Raw genomic sequence first — 12525 nt, 5'->3', positions numbered from 1 at the left:
GTTGTTATAATGACACCAAATTTGAAAGCCATCTGTGACTTTTCTGTTCTTACTCTGCAACAACCATGGCAATTACAAGTTAAAAAGTAAAATGTATGCAAATTTTAGAATGGAGAATGCGGGCATCGATCCCGCTACCTCTCGCATGCTAAGCGAGCGCTCTACCATTTGAGCTAATTCCCCTGTGTGCTCACTCTGCATCACATTTCAAAAGTAACGTTACTGCTGTCCACACTTTATTTTAAGTCTAATTGCCCATAACATGAGTGTTCAGTTCACTCCTAACTGATGCCTTAACTACACCTAGGTGATGTTTTACACTTCAGGTTGGCATGTTTAGTACTTGAATAGGAGTGATATCACTGTATGTTAACCTAGACTCAGGCCCTACCTAATCTTGGAGATACATTTCTCATGAATGAGTAACCAAGGGAGATACAATTTTTAGGAGTTAGTGCATGTTTAATGCAAGATTAATCACCATATTATGAGAGCCAATGCAATCATCCAGCAAAAAATACTCGTTTTCGCCCAACGTGGGGCTCGAACCCACGACCCTGAGATTAAGAGTCTCATGCTCTACCGACTGAGCTAGCCGGGCTCCCACTTAAATATGGTGTGCAGACTCATCATTTTTTATTAAGGAAAACCGTTTCTGGATATTCCTCTGCTCTTGTTTTGCAAGGAACTTCACTTTTATACATCCTTCAGAGGAAAGAATGTCAAGTAAAATAAGACGAAATGAAAATGGAAGGTGTGAAATTTTCATTTTGAGATTGCATAAGAAATCAAATTCCTCTCACGTGCTATAGAATACCTAAACACTTTTGATTAAACCACTTTAGTTGTTATAATGACACCAAATTTGAAAGCCATCTGTGACTTTTCTGTTCTTACTCTGCAACAACCATGGCAATTACAAGTTAAAAAGTAAAATGTATGCAAATTTTAGAATGGAGAATGCGGGCATCGATCCCGCTACCTCTCGCATGCTAAGCGAGCGCTCTACCATTTGAGCTAATTCCCCTGTGTGCTCACTCAGCATCACATTTCAAAAGTAACGTTACTGCTGTCCACACTTTATTTTAAGTCTAATTGCCCATAACATGAGTGTTCAGTTCACTCCTAACTGATGCCTTAACTACACCTAGGGGATGTTTTACACTTCAGGTTGGCATGTTTAGTACTTGAATAGGAGTGATATCACTGTATGTTAACCTATACTCAGGCCCTACCTAATCTTGGAGATACATTTCTCATGAATGAGTAACCAAGGGAGATACAATTTTTAGGAGTTAGTGCATGTCTAATGCAAGATTAATCACCATATTATGAGAGCCAATGCTATCATCCAGCAAAAAATACTCGTTTTCGCCCAACGTGGATATTCCTCTGCTCTTGTTTTGCAAGGAACTTCACTTTTATACATCCTTCAGAGGAAAGAATGTCAAGTAAAATAAGACGAAATGAAAATGGAAGGTGTGAAATTTTCATTTTGAGATTGCATAAGAAATCAAATTCCTCTCACGTGCTATAGAATACCTAAACACTTTTGATTAAACCACTTTAGTTGTTATAATGACACCAAATTTGAAAGCCATCTGTGACTTTTCTGTTCTTACTCTGCAACAACCATGGCAATTACAAGTTAAAAAGTAAAATGTATGCAAATTTTAGAATGGAGAATGCGGGCATCGATCCCGCTACCTCTCGCATGCTAAGCGAGCGCTCTACCATTTGAGCTAATTCCCCTGTGTGCTCACTCAGCATCACATTTCAAAAGTAACGTTACTGCTGTCCACACTTTATTTTAAGTCTAATTGCCCATAACATGAGTGTTCAGTTCACTCCTAACTGATGCCTTAACTACACCTAGGGGCTGTTTTATACTTCAGGTTGGCATGTTTAGTACTTGAATAGGAGTGATATCACTGTATGTTAACCTAGACTCAGGCCCTACCTAATCTTGGAGATACATTTCTCATGAATGAGTAACCAAGGGAGATACAATTTTTAGGAGTTAGTGCATGTTTAATGCAAGATTAATCACCATATTATGAGAGCCAATGCAATCATCCAGCAAAAAATACTCGTTTTTGCCCAACGTGGGGCTCGAACCCACGACCCTGAGATTAAGAGTCTCATGCTCTACCGACTGAGCTAGCCGGGCTCCCACTTAAATATGGTATGCAGACTCATCATTTTTTATTAAGGAAAACCGTTTCTGGATATTCCTCTGCTCTTGTTTTGCAAGGAACTTCACTTTTATACATCCTTCAGAGGAAAGAATGTCAAGTAAAATAAGACGAAATGAAAATGGAAGGTGTGAAATTTTCATTTTGAGATTGCATAAGAAATCAAATTCCTCTCACGTGCTATAGAATACCTAAACACTTTTGATTAAACCACTTTAGTTGTTATAATGACACCAAATTTGAAAGCCATCTGTGACTTTTCTGTTCTTACTCTGCAACAACCATGGCAATTACAACTTAAAAAGTAAAATGTATGCAAATTTTAGAATGGAGAATGCGGGCATCGATCCCGCTACCTCTCGCATGCTAAGCGAGCGCTCTACCATTTGAGCTAATTCCCCTGTGTGCTCACTCAGCATCACATTTCAAAAGTAACGTTACTGCTGTCCACACTTTATTTTAAGTCTAATTGCCCATAACATGAGTGTTCAGTTCACTCCTAACTGATGCCTTAACTACACCTAGGTGATGTTTTACACTTCAGGTTGGCATGTTTAGTACTTGAATAGGAGTGATATCACTGTATGTTAACCTAGACTCAGGCCCTACCTAATCTTGGAGATACATTTCTCATGAATGAGTAACCAAGGGAGGTACAATTTTTAGGAGTTAGTGCATGTCTAATGCAAGATTAATCACCATATTATGAGAGCCAATGCTATCATCCAGCAAAAAATACTCATTTTCGCCCAACGTGGGGCTCGAACCCACGACCCTGAGATTAAGAGTCTCATGCTCTACCGACTGAGCTAGCCGGGCTCCCACTTAAATATGGTATGCAGACTCATCATTTTTTATTAAGGAAAACTGTTTCTGGATATTCCTCTGCTCTTGTTTTGCAAGGAACTTCACTTTTATACATCCTTCAGAGGAAAGAATGTCAAGTAAAATAAGACGAAATGAAAATGGAAGGTGTGAAATTTTCATTTTGAGATTGCATAAGAAATCAAATTCCTCTCACGTGCTATAGAATACCTAAACACTTTTGATTAAACCACTTTAGTTGTTATAATGACACCAAATTTGAAAGCCATCTGTGACTTTTCTGTTCTTACTCTGCAACAACCATGGCAATTACAAGTTAAAAAGTAAAATGTATGCAAATTTTAGAATGGAGAATGCGGGCATCGATCCCGCTACCTCTCGCATGCTAAGCGAGCGCTCTACCATTTGAGCTAATTCCCCTTTGTGCTCACTCTGCATCACATTTCAAAAGTAACGTTACTGCTGTCCACACTTTATTTTAAGTCTAATTGCCCATAACATGAGTGTTCAGTTCACTCCTAACTGATGCCTTAACTACACCTAGGTGATGTTTTACACTTCAGGTTGGCATGTTTAGTACTTGAATAGGAGTGATATCACTGTATGTTAACCTAGACTCAGGCCCTACCTAATCTTGGAGATACATTTCTCATGAATGAGTAACCAAGGGAGATACAATTTTTAGGAGTTAGTGCATGTTTAATGCAAGATTAATCACCATATTATGAGAGCCAATGCAATCATCCAGCAAAAAATACTCGTTTTCGCCCAACGTGGGGCTCGAACCCACGACCCTGAGATTAAGAGTCTCATGCTCTACCGACTGAGCTAGCCGGGCTCCCACTTAAATATGGTGTGCAGACTCATCATTTTTTATTAAGGAAAACCGTTTCTGGATATTCCTCTGCTCTTGTTTTGCAAGGAACTTCACTTTTATACATCCTTCAGAGGAAAGAATGTCAAGTAAAATAAGACGAAATGAAAATGGAAGGTGTGAAATTTTCATTTTGAGATTGCATAAGAAATCAAATTCCTCTCACGTGCTATAGAATACCTAAACACTTTTGATTAAACCACTTTAGTTGTTATAATGACACCAAATTTGAAAGCCATCTGTGACTTTTCTGTTCTTACTCTGCAACAACCATGGCAATTACAAGTTAAAAAGTAAAATGTATGCAAATTTTAGAATGGAGAATGCGGGCATCGATCCCGCTACCTCTCGCATGCTAAGCGAGCGCTCTACCATTTGAGCTAATTCCCCTGTGTGCTCACTCAGCATCACATTTCAAAAGTAACGTTACTGCTGTCCACACTTTATTTTAAGTCTAATTGCCCATAACATGAGTGTTCAGTTCACTCCTAACTGATGCCTTAACTACACCTAGGGGATGTTTTACACTTCAGGTTGGCATGTTTAGTACTTGAATAGGAGTGATATCACTGTATGTTAACCTATACTCAGGCCCTACCTAATCTTGGAGATACATTTCTCATGAATGAGTAACCAAGGGAGATACAATTTTTAGGAGTTAGTGCATGTCTAATGCAAGATTAATCACCATATTATGAGAGCCAATGCTATCATCCAGCAAAAAATACTCGTTTTCGCCCAACGTGGATATTCCTCTGCTCTTGTTTTGCAAGGAACTTCACTTTTATACATCCTTCAGAGGAAAGAATGTCAAGTAAAATAAGACGAAATGAAAATGGAAGGTGTGAAATTTTCATTTTGAGATTGCATAAGAAATCAAATTCCTCTCACGTGCTATAGAATACCTAAACACTTTTGATTAAACCACTTTAGTTGTTATAATGACACCAAATTTGAAAGCCATCTGTGACTTTTCTGTTCTTACTCTGCAACAACCATGGCAATTACAAGTTAAAAAGTAAAATGTATGCAAATTTTAGAATGGAGAATGCGGGCATCGATCCCGCTACCTCTCGCATGCTAAGCGAGCGCTCTACCATTTGAGCTAATTCCCCTGTGTGCTCACTCAGCATCACATTTCAAAAGTAACGTTACTGCTGTCCACACTTTATTTTAAGTCTAATTGCCCATAACATGAGTGTTCAGTTCACTCCTAACTGATGCCTTAACTACACCTAGGGGCTGTTTTATACTTCAGGTTGGCATGTTTAGTACTTGAATAGGAGTGATATCACTGTATGTTAACCTAGACTCAGGCCCTACCTAATCTTGGAGATACATTTCTCATGAATGAGTAACCAAGGGAGATACAATTTTTAGGAGTTAGTGCATGTTTAATGCAAGATTAATCACCATATTATGAGAGCCAATGCAATCATCCAGCAAAAAATACTCGTTTTCGCCCAACGTGGGGCTCGAACCCACGACCCTGAGATTAAGAGTCTCATGCTCTACCGACTGAGCTAGCCGGGCTCCCACTTAAATATGGTATGCAGACTCATCATTTTTTATTAAGGAAAACCGTTTCTGGATATTCCTCTGCTCTTGTTTTGCAAGGAACTTCACTTTTATACATCCTTCAGAGGAAAGAATGTCAAGTAAAATAAGACGAAATGAAAATGGAAGGTGTGAAATTTTCATTTTGAGATTGCATAAGAAATCAAATTCCTCTCACGTGCTATAGAATACCTAAACACTTTTGATTAAACCACTTTAGTTGTTATAATGACACCAAATTTGAAAGCCATCTGTGACTTTTCTGTTCTTACTCTGCAACAACCATGGCAATTACAAGTTAAAAAGTAAAATGTATGCAAATTTTAGAATGGAGAATGCGGGCATCGATCCCGCTACCTCTCGCATGCTAAGCGAGCGCTCTACCATTTGAGCTAATTCCCCTGTGTGCTCACTCAGCATCACATTTCAAAAGTAACGTTACTGCTGTCCACACTTTATTTTAAGTCTAATTGCCCATAACATGAGTGTTCAGTTCACTCCTAACTGATGCCTTAACTACACCTAGGGGATGTTTTACACTTCAGGTTGGCATGTTTAGTACTTGAATAGGAGTGATATCACTGTATGTTAACCTAGACTCAGGCCCTACCTAATCTTGGAGATACATTTCTCATGAATGAGTAACCAAGGGAGATACAATTTTTAGGAGTTAGTGCATGTCTAATGCAAGATTAATCACCATATTATGAGAGCCAATGCAATCATCCAGCAAAAAATACTTGTTTTCGCCCAACGTGGGGCTCGAACCCACGACCCTGAGATTAAGAGTCTCATGCTCTACCGACTGAGCTAGCCGGGCTCCCACTCAAATATGGTATGCAGACTCATCATTTTTTATTAAGGAAAACCGTTTCTGGATATTCCTCTGCTCTTGTTTTGCAAGGAACTTCACTTTTATACATCCTTCAGAGGAAAGAATGTCAAGTAAAATAAGACGAAATGAAAATGGAAGGTGTGAAATTTTCATTTTGAGATTGTATAAGAAATCAAATTCCTCTCACGTGCTATAGAATACCTAAACACTTTTGATTAAACCACTTTAGTTGTTATAATGACACCAAATTTGAAAGCCATCTGTGACTTTTCTGTTCTTACTCTGCAACAACCATGGCAATTACAAGTTAAAAAGTAAAATGTATGCAAATTTTAGAATGGAGAATGCAGGCATCGATCCCGCTACCTCTCGCATGCTAAGCGAGCGCTCTACCATTTGAGCTAATTCCCCTGTGTGCTCACTCAGCATCACATTTCAAAAGTAACGTTACTGCTGTCCACACTTTATTTTAAGTCTAATTGCCCATAACATGAGTGTTCAGTTCACTCCTAACTGATGCCTTAACTACACCTAGGGGATGTTTTACACTTCAGGTTGGCATGTTTAGTACTTGAATAGGAGTGATATCACTGTATGTTAACCTATACTCAGGCCCTACCTAATCTTGGAGATACATTTCTCATGAATGAGTAACCAAGGGAGATACAATTTTTAGGAGTTAGTGCATGTCTAATGCAAGATTAATCACCATATTATGAGAGCCAATGCTATCATCCAGCAAAAAATACTCGTTTTCGCCCAACGTGGATATTCCTCTGCTCTTGTTTTGCAAGGAACTTCACTTTTATACATCCTTCAGAGGAAAGAATGTCAAGTAAAATAAGACGAAATGAAAATGGAAGGTGTGAAATTTTCATTTTGAGATTGCATAAGAAATCAAATTCCTCTCACGTGCTATAGAATACCTAAACACTTTTGATTAAACCACTTTAGTTGTTATAATGACACCAAATTTGAAAGCCATCTGTGACTTTTCTGTTCTTACTCTGCAACAACCATGGCAATTACAACTTAAAAAGTAAAATGTATGCAAATTTTAGAATGGAGAATGCGGGCATCGATCCCGCTACCTCTCGCATGCTAAGCGAGCGCTCTACCATTTGAGCTAATTCCTCTGTGTGCTCACTCAGCATCACATTTCAAAAGTAACGTTACTGCTGTCCACACTTTATTTTAAGTCTAATTGCCCATAACATGAGTGTTCAGTTCACTCCTAACTGATGCCTTAACTACACCTAGGGGCTGTTTTATACTTCAGGTTGGCATGTTTAGTACTTGAATAGGAGTGATATCACTGTATGTTAACCTAGACTCAGGCCCTACCTAATCTTGGAGATACATTTCTCATGAATGAGTAACCAAGGGAGATACAATTTTTAGGAGTTAGTGCATGTTTAATGCAAGATTAATCACCATATTATGAGAGCCAATGCAATCATCCAGCAAAAAATACTCGTTTTCGCCCAACGTGGGGCTCGAACCCACGACCCTGAGATTAAGAGTCTCATGCTCTACCGACTGAGCTAGCCGGGCTCCCACTTAAATATGGTGTGCAGACTCATCATTTTTTATTAAGGAAAACCGTTTCTGGATATTCCTCTGCTCTTGTTTTGCAAGGAACTTCACTTTTATACATCCTTCAGAGGAAAGAATGTCAAGTAAAATAAGACGAAATGAAAATGGAAGGTGTGAAATTTTCATTTTGAGATTGCATAAGAAATCAAATTCCTCTCACGTGCTATAGAATACCTAAACACTTTTGATTAAACCACTTTAGTTGTTATAATGACACCAAATTTGAAAGCCATCTGTGACTTTTCTGTTCTTACTCTGCAACAACCATGGCAATTACAAGTTAAAAAGTAAAATGTATGCAAATTTTAGAATGGAGAATGCGGGCATCGATCCCGCTACCTCTCGCATGCTAAGCGAGCGCTCTACCATTTGAGCTAATTCCCCTGTGTGCTCACTCAGCATCACATTTCAAAAGTAACGTTACTGCTGTCCACACTTTATTTTAAGTCTAATTGCCCATAACATGAGTGTTCAGTTCACTCCTAACTGATGCCTTAACTACACCTAGGGGATGTTTTACACTTCAGGTTGGCATGTTTAGTACTTGAATAGGAGTGATATCACTGTATGTTAACCTATACTCAGGCCCTACCTAATCTTGGAGATACATTTCTCATGAATGAGTAACCAAGGGAGATACAATTTTTAGGAGTTAGTGCATGTCTAATGCAAGATTAATCACCATATTATGAGAGCCAATGCTATCATCCAGCAAAAAATACTCGTTTTCGCCCAACGTGGATATTCCTCTGCTCTTGTTTTGCAAGGAACTTCACTTTTATACATCCTTCAGAGGAAAGAATGTCAAGTAAAATAAGACGAAATGAAAATGGAAGGTGTGAAATTTTCATTTTGAGATTGCATAAGAAATCAAATTCCTCTCACGTGCTATAGAATACCTAAACACTTTTGATTAAACCACTTTAGTTGTTATAATGACACCAAATTTGAAAGCCATCTGTGACTTTTCTGTTCTTACTCTGCAACAACCATGGCAATTACAAGTTAAAAAGTAAAATGTATGCAAATTTTAGAATGGAGAATGCGGGCATCGATCCCGCTACCTCTCGCATGCTAAGCGAGCGCTCTACCATTTGAGCTAATTCCCCTGTGTGCTCACTCAGCATCACATTTCAAAAGTAACGTTACTGCTGTCCACACTTTATTTTAAGTCTAATTGCCCATAACATGAGTGTTCAGTTCACTCCTAACTGATGCCTTAACTACACCTAGGGGCTGTTTTATACTTCAGGTTGGCATGTTTAGTACTTGAATAGGAGTGATATCACTGTATGTTAACCTAGACTCAGGCCCTACCTAATCTTGGAGATACATTTCTCATGAATGAGTAACCAAGGGAGATACAATTTTTAGGAGTTAGTGCATGTTTAATGCAAGATTAATCACCATATTATGAGAGCCAATGCAATCATCCAGCAAAAAATACTCGTTTTCGCCCAACGTGGGGCTCGAACCCACGACCCTGAGATTAAGAGTCTCATGCTCTACCGACTGAGCTAGCCGGGCTCCCACTTAAATATGGTATGCAGACTCATCATTTTTTATTAAGGAAAACCGTTTCTGGATATTCCTCTGCTCTTGTTTTGCAAGGAACTTCACTTTTATACATCCTTCAGAGGAAAGAATGTCAAGTAAAATAAGACGAAATGAAAATGGAAGGTGTGAAATTTTCATTTTGAGATTGCATAAGAAATCAAATTCCTCTCACGTGCTATAGAATACCTAAACACTTTTGATTAAACCACTTTAGTTGTTATAATGACACCAAATTTGAAAGCCATCTGTGACTTTTCTGTTCTTACTCTGCAACAACCATGGCAATTACAAGTTAAAAAGTAAAATGTATGCAAATTTTAGAATGGAGAATGCGGGCATCGATCCCGCTACCTCTCGCATGCTAAGCGAGCGCTCTACCATTTGAGCTAATTCCCCTGTGTGCTCACTCAGCATCACATTTCAAAAGTAACGTTACTGCTGTCCACACTTTATTTTAAGTCTAATTGCCCATAACATGAGTGTTCAGTTCACTCCTAACTGATGCCTTAACTACACCTAGGGGATGTTTTACACTTCAGGTTGGCATGTTTAGTACTTGAATAGGAGTGATATCACTGTATGTTAACCTAGACTCAGGCCCTACCTAATCTTGGAGATACATTTCTCATGAATGAGTAACCAAGGGAGATACAATTTTTAGGAGTTAGTGCATGTCTAATGCAAGATTAATCACCATATTATGAGAGCCAATGCAATCATCCAGCAAAAAATACTTGTTTTCGCCCAACGTGGGGCTCGAACCCACGACCCTGAGATTAAGAGTCTCATGCTCTACCGACTGAGCTAGCCGGGCTCCCACTCAAATATGGTATGCAGACTCATCATTTTTTATTAAGGAAAACCGTTTCTGGATATTCCTCTGCTCTTGTTTTGCAAGGAACTTCACTTTTATACATCCTTCAGAGGAAAGAATGTCAAGTAAAATAAGACGAAATGAAAATGGAAGGTGTGAAATTTTCATTTTGAGATTGTATAAGAAATCAAATTCCTCTCACGTGCTATAGAATACCTAAACACTTTTGATTAAACCACTTTAGTTGTTATAATGACACCAAATTTGAAAGCCATCTGTGACTTTTCTGTTCTTACTCTGCAACAACCATGGCAATTACAAGTTAAAAAGTAAAATGTATGCAAATTTTAGAATGGAGAATGCAGGCATCGATCCCGCTACCTCTCGCATGCTAAGCGAGCGCTCTACCATTTGAGCTAATTCCCCTGTGTGCTCACTCAGCATCACATTTCAAAAGTAACGTTACTGCTGTCCACACTTTATTTTAAGTCTAATTGCCCATAACATGAGTGTTCAGTTCACTCCTAACTGATGCCTTAACTACACCTAGGGGATGTTTTACACTTCAGGTTGGCATGTTTAGTACTTGAATAGGAGTGATATCACTGTATGTTAACCTATACTCAGGCCCTACCTAATCTTGGAGATACATTTCTCATGAATGAGTAACCAAGGGAGATACAATTTTTAGGAGTTAGTGCATGTCTAATGCAAGATTAATCACCATATTATGAGAGCCAATGCTATCATCCAGCAAAAAATACTCGTTTTCGCCCAACGTGGATATTCCTCTGCTCTTGTTTTGCAAGGAACTTCACTTTTATACATCCTTCAGAGGAAAGAATGTCAAGTAAAATAAGACGAAATGAAAATGGAAGGTGTGAAATTTTCATTTTGAGATTGCATAAGAAATCAAATTCCTCTCACGTGCTATAGAATACCTAAACACTTTTGATTAAACCACTTTAGTTGTTATAATGACACCAAATTTGAAAGCCATCTGTGACTTTTCTGTTCTTACTCTGCAACAACCATGGCAATTACAACTTAAAAAGTAAAATGTATGCAAATTTTAGAATGGAGAATGCGGGCATCGATCCCGCTACCTCTCGCATGCTAAGCGAGCGCTCTACCATTTGAGCTAATTCCTCTGCGTGCTCACTCAGCATCACATTTCAAAAGTAACGTTACTGCTGTCCACACTTTATTTTAAGTCTAATTGCCCATAACATGAGTGTTCAGTTCACTCCTAACTGATGCCTTAACTACACCTAGGGGCTGTTTTATACTTCAGGTTGGCATGTTTAGTACTTGAATAGGAGTGATATCACTGTATGTTAACCTAGACTCAGGCCCTACCTAATCTTGGAGATACATTTCTCATGAATGAGTAACCAAGGGAGATACAATTTTTAGGAGTTAGTGCATGTTTAATGCAAGATTAATCACCATATTATGAGAGCCAATGCAATCATCCAGCAAAAAATACTCGTTTTCGCCCAACGTGGGGCTCGAACCCACGACCCTGAGATTAAGAGTCTCATGCTCTACCGACTGAGCTAGCCGGGCTCCCACTTAAATATGGTATGCAGACTCATCATTTTTTATTAAGGAAAACCGTTTCTGGATATTCCTCTGCTCTTGTTTTGCAAGGAACTTCACTTTTATACATCCTTCAGAGGAAAGAATGTCAAGTAAAATAAGACGAAATGAAAATGGAAGGTGTGAAATTTTCATTTTGAGATTGCATAAGAAATCAAATTCCTCTCACGTGCTATAGAATACCTAAACACTTTTGATTAAACCACTTTAGTTGTTATAATGACACCAAATTTGAAAGCCATCTGTGACTTTTCTGTTCTTACTCTGCAACAACCATGGCAATTACAAGTTAAAAAGTAAAATGTATGCAAATTTTAGAATGGAGAATGCGGGCATCGATCCCGCTACCTCTCGCATGCTAAGCGAGCGCTCTACCATTTGAGCTAATTCCCCTGTGTGCTCACTCAGCATCACATTTCAAAAGTAACGTTACTGCTGTCCACACTTTATTTTAAGTCTAATTGCCCATAACATGAGTGTTCAGTTCACTCCTAACTGATGCCTTAACTACACCTAGGTGATGTTTTACACTTCAGGTTGGCATGTTTAGTACTTGAATAGGAGTGATATCACTGTATGTTAACCTAGACTCAGGCCCTACCTAATCTTGGAGATACATTTCTCATGAATGAGTAACCAAGGGAGGTACAATTTTTAGGAGTTAGTGCAT

General features: G+C 38.6%; 22 non-coding genes across 22 annotated transcripts; all 22 read right to left on the bottom strand.

Annotated features, from left to right (window-relative positions):
* Positions 1 to 110: 110 nt before the first annotated feature.
* On the bottom strand, positions 111 to 183 carry TRNAA-AGC (transfer RNA alanine (anticodon AGC)). Its single transcript has one exon. It is a non-coding gene; the product is annotated as a tRNA-Ala (tRNA).
* Positions 184 to 528: 345 nt separating this feature from the next.
* On the bottom strand, positions 529 to 601 carry TRNAK-CUU (transfer RNA lysine (anticodon CUU)). The gene has a single exon. It is a non-coding gene; the product is annotated as a tRNA-Lys (tRNA).
* Positions 602 to 954: 353 nt separating this feature from the next.
* Positions 955 to 1027, bottom strand: TRNAA-AGC (transfer RNA alanine (anticodon AGC)). The gene has a single exon. It is a non-coding gene; the product is annotated as a tRNA-Ala (tRNA).
* A 652-nt stretch (positions 1028 to 1679) lies between these two features.
* Positions 1680 to 1752, bottom strand: TRNAA-AGC (transfer RNA alanine (anticodon AGC)). Its single transcript has one exon. It is a non-coding gene; the product is annotated as a tRNA-Ala (tRNA).
* Positions 1753 to 2097: 345 nt separating this feature from the next.
* TRNAK-CUU (transfer RNA lysine (anticodon CUU)) lies at positions 2098 to 2170 on the bottom strand. The gene has a single exon. It is a non-coding gene; the product is annotated as a tRNA-Lys (tRNA).
* A 353-nt stretch (positions 2171 to 2523) lies between these two features.
* TRNAA-AGC (transfer RNA alanine (anticodon AGC)) lies at positions 2524 to 2596 on the bottom strand. The gene has a single exon. It is a non-coding gene; the product is annotated as a tRNA-Ala (tRNA).
* A 345-nt stretch (positions 2597 to 2941) lies between these two features.
* TRNAK-CUU (transfer RNA lysine (anticodon CUU)) lies at positions 2942 to 3014 on the bottom strand. The gene has a single exon. It is a non-coding gene; the product is annotated as a tRNA-Lys (tRNA).
* Positions 3015 to 3367: 353 nt separating this feature from the next.
* TRNAA-AGC (transfer RNA alanine (anticodon AGC)) lies at positions 3368 to 3440 on the bottom strand. Its single transcript has one exon. It is a non-coding gene; the product is annotated as a tRNA-Ala (tRNA).
* Positions 3441 to 3785: 345 nt separating this feature from the next.
* On the bottom strand, positions 3786 to 3858 carry TRNAK-CUU (transfer RNA lysine (anticodon CUU)). The gene has a single exon. It is a non-coding gene; the product is annotated as a tRNA-Lys (tRNA).
* Positions 3859 to 4211: 353 nt separating this feature from the next.
* Positions 4212 to 4284, bottom strand: TRNAA-AGC (transfer RNA alanine (anticodon AGC)). Its single transcript has one exon. It is a non-coding gene; the product is annotated as a tRNA-Ala (tRNA).
* A 652-nt stretch (positions 4285 to 4936) lies between these two features.
* Positions 4937 to 5009, bottom strand: TRNAA-AGC (transfer RNA alanine (anticodon AGC)). Its single transcript has one exon. It is a non-coding gene; the product is annotated as a tRNA-Ala (tRNA).
* A 345-nt stretch (positions 5010 to 5354) lies between these two features.
* TRNAK-CUU (transfer RNA lysine (anticodon CUU)) lies at positions 5355 to 5427 on the bottom strand. Its single transcript has one exon. It is a non-coding gene; the product is annotated as a tRNA-Lys (tRNA).
* A 353-nt stretch (positions 5428 to 5780) lies between these two features.
* On the bottom strand, positions 5781 to 5853 carry TRNAA-AGC (transfer RNA alanine (anticodon AGC)). Its single transcript has one exon. It is a non-coding gene; the product is annotated as a tRNA-Ala (tRNA).
* Positions 5854 to 6198: 345 nt separating this feature from the next.
* Positions 6199 to 6271, bottom strand: TRNAK-CUU (transfer RNA lysine (anticodon CUU)). The gene has a single exon. It is a non-coding gene; the product is annotated as a tRNA-Lys (tRNA).
* A 1496-nt stretch (positions 6272 to 7767) lies between these two features.
* Positions 7768 to 7840, bottom strand: TRNAK-CUU (transfer RNA lysine (anticodon CUU)). Its single transcript has one exon. It is a non-coding gene; the product is annotated as a tRNA-Lys (tRNA).
* A 353-nt stretch (positions 7841 to 8193) lies between these two features.
* Positions 8194 to 8266, bottom strand: TRNAA-AGC (transfer RNA alanine (anticodon AGC)). Its single transcript has one exon. It is a non-coding gene; the product is annotated as a tRNA-Ala (tRNA).
* A 652-nt stretch (positions 8267 to 8918) lies between these two features.
* Positions 8919 to 8991, bottom strand: TRNAA-AGC (transfer RNA alanine (anticodon AGC)). Its single transcript has one exon. It is a non-coding gene; the product is annotated as a tRNA-Ala (tRNA).
* Positions 8992 to 9336: 345 nt separating this feature from the next.
* Positions 9337 to 9409, bottom strand: TRNAK-CUU (transfer RNA lysine (anticodon CUU)). The gene has a single exon. It is a non-coding gene; the product is annotated as a tRNA-Lys (tRNA).
* Positions 9410 to 9762: 353 nt separating this feature from the next.
* TRNAA-AGC (transfer RNA alanine (anticodon AGC)) lies at positions 9763 to 9835 on the bottom strand. The gene has a single exon. It is a non-coding gene; the product is annotated as a tRNA-Ala (tRNA).
* Positions 9836 to 10180: 345 nt separating this feature from the next.
* Positions 10181 to 10253, bottom strand: TRNAK-CUU (transfer RNA lysine (anticodon CUU)). Its single transcript has one exon. It is a non-coding gene; the product is annotated as a tRNA-Lys (tRNA).
* A 1496-nt stretch (positions 10254 to 11749) lies between these two features.
* Positions 11750 to 11822, bottom strand: TRNAK-CUU (transfer RNA lysine (anticodon CUU)). Its single transcript has one exon. It is a non-coding gene; the product is annotated as a tRNA-Lys (tRNA).
* A 353-nt stretch (positions 11823 to 12175) lies between these two features.
* TRNAA-AGC (transfer RNA alanine (anticodon AGC)) lies at positions 12176 to 12248 on the bottom strand. The gene has a single exon. It is a non-coding gene; the product is annotated as a tRNA-Ala (tRNA).
* Positions 12249 to 12525: the final 277 nt, after the last annotated feature.

This window comes from Triturus cristatus, chromosome 4_1 (assembly GCF_964204655.1).
Source record: "Triturus cristatus chromosome 4_1, aTriCri1.1, whole genome shotgun sequence".
NCBI classification, from domain to species: Eukaryota; Metazoa; Chordata; class Amphibia; order Caudata; family Salamandridae; genus Triturus; species Triturus cristatus.
This window is presented reverse-complemented; position numbering and strand designations above follow the sequence as displayed.